General features: G+C 46.6%; 1 pseudogene; it reads left to right on the top strand.

The window, feature by feature from the left end:
- Positions 1–405: 405 nt before the first annotated feature.
- Positions 406–596, top strand: LOC148778641 (translation machinery-associated protein 7 pseudogene; annotated as a pseudogene).
- Positions 597–2300: the final 1704 nt, after the last annotated feature.

The raw sequence follows: 2300 nt of genomic DNA, 5'->3' as shown, positions 1-2300 counted from the left end.
TCCACAGGGTCACAAAGAGTTGAGCATAACCTAGCAACTGAACAACAACAAAAAAACTTCTTCAGGTAATGTTCTCACCACTGCATCTTTGGCACCATCAGGGTTTGTGCTCTGACTTTGCATTTTAATTCTTTTGTTCTGTCTGCCTTGCATGCTTTATGGGTGCAAACCACAGAAGTGAAGTGGGCATGCCTGGAGCAGGTTAGGCTTCTCCCCACATCTTCCCACATATCTCTCCTCCCTCTGTCACCTCTGCTCCTCCAGGAGAAGCTAGGCAGTTCTGTGGATCGATTTATGTGATCCCCCAAAGACATGTTCTTATCCCCTATATCTCAGAACGTGAACTTATTGGGATTCAGGGTCTTTATAGAGGTGATCAAAAGAAAATGAGGCAGGGCAGGCACCATGTCGGGCCTCACAGGAGGCAAGAAGAAGCCCCTGAAGCAGCCCAAGAAGAAAGCCAAGAAGATGGACGAGATAAAGAGTTCAAGCAGATACAGAAGGAGGAGCGGAAGAAACTCTAGGAGCTAAAAGTGAAGGCTGTGGGGAAAGGCCCCTTGACCACAGGTGGAATTAAGCAATCTGGCAAAAAGTAAGCTGTTCCTTGTGCCTAAGGCAATGACGATCCTTCATTCCATTCTTATTTAAACACCTGGGTGTCCTTCAATAACGTCTGTTGCCACCTAGAGCTGATAATAGAATGAAGTGTTGTCTTGGAGCCTATTGTCCATTGAGCAATAAATTTCTGTGAAAAAAAATCATATACTGGCTCATCTCGTCTTTAGTACTTCTCAACCATTCCTACCTTAGCTGTGAGATGCACAAAACCCCAGCCCAGAGTATTCCTGCCAGAGTGTATTCTTTAGTCTTTGTTCTATCCTAAATTCTACACCACCTGGAATTAACCAATTTATTTGCAAAAAGGGGCTTCCCAGGTGGCACAGTGGTAAAGAATCTGCCTGCCAATGCAGGAGATGCAAGACGTGGGGGTTTGATCCCTGGTTGGGAAGATCCCCTGGAGAAGGAAATGGCAACCCGCTCCAGTATTCTAGTCTGGGAAATTCCATGGACAAGAGAGCCCAGTGGGCTACAGTCCATGGGGTTGCAAAGAGTCAGACACAACCGAGCAACTGAGCACAGCAACATAGCCGCCTTTTAAAAAAGTGAAAGAAAATGAGGCATTGTGTACACTCTTCCCGATATGACTGGCATCCTTAAAAAGGGAAAATTAGACAGAGACAGAGGTACACAGGGAGACAGTGAGAAGACACAGGGGACGGCATCCATGTGATTGGGTGATGCATCTGACAGTCAAGGATGGCAAGGATGCTGAGGGAGGCCAGGAAGGACCCTCCCCTGGAGACTTCAGAGAGAGCGTGGCTCTTCTCATACCTTGATTTTGGAGTTCTAGTCTCTAGAGCTAAAAGTAAATTTCTGTTGTTCAAGTCCCAGTTCGTGCTACTTTATTTTTCCAGTAGTAGTGTACGGATGTCAGAGTTGGACCAAAAAGAAGGCTGATCGCCGAAAAATTGATGCTTTTGAACTGTGGTGTTGGAGAAGACTCTTGAGAGTCCCTTGCAATGCAAGGAGATCCAACCAGTCCATTCTAAAGGAAATAAGCCTTGAATGTGTAGTGGAAGGACTGTGCTGAAGCTGAAGATCCAATATTTTGGCCACCTATGCAAAGAGTTGATTCATTGGAAAAGACTCTGATGCTGGGAAAGATTGAAGGCGGGAGGAGAAGGAGGTGACGGAGGATGAGATGGTTATCTAACATCAGTGACTCAGTGGACATAAGTTTGAGCAAACTCTGGGAGATAACGAAGGACAGGGGAGCCTGGCATGCTGCAGGCCATGGGGTCTGAAGGTGAGACGTGACTTAGCGACTAAACAACAACAACAATATTAAGGCAGTCCTAGGAAATGGCAATGGCAAGCCACTCCAGTACTCTTGCCTAGAAAATCCCATGGATGGAAGAGCCTGGTAGACTGCAGTCCGTGGGGTCGCTAAGGGTCGGACACGACTGAGTGACTTCACTTGCACTTTTCACTTTCCACTTTCACACATTGGAGAAGGAAATGGCAACCCACTCCAGTGTTCTTGCCTGGAGAATCCCAGGGACAGGGGAGCCTGGTGGGCTTCCGTCTATGGGGTCACACAGAGTCGGACACGACTGAAGTGACTTAGCAGCTTAGCAGGAAACAACAGGGGGAGTTAATTCATCAAACATGGGGGAAGAAAACTTTTTAAATAGTACTTTGATTGAGGGGTAATATTATACCTGGTTTTATGTTCTCGT

This window comes from Moschus berezovskii, chromosome 1 (assembly GCF_049115385.1).
Source record: "Moschus berezovskii isolate FMDL1 chromosome 1, NW_MosBer_1.0, whole genome shotgun sequence".
NCBI classification, from domain to species: Eukaryota; Metazoa; Chordata; class Mammalia; order Artiodactyla; family Moschidae; genus Moschus; species Moschus berezovskii.
The sequence above is the reverse complement of the archived record's forward strand: the minus strand, read 5'-3'. Positions and strand labels throughout refer to the sequence as shown.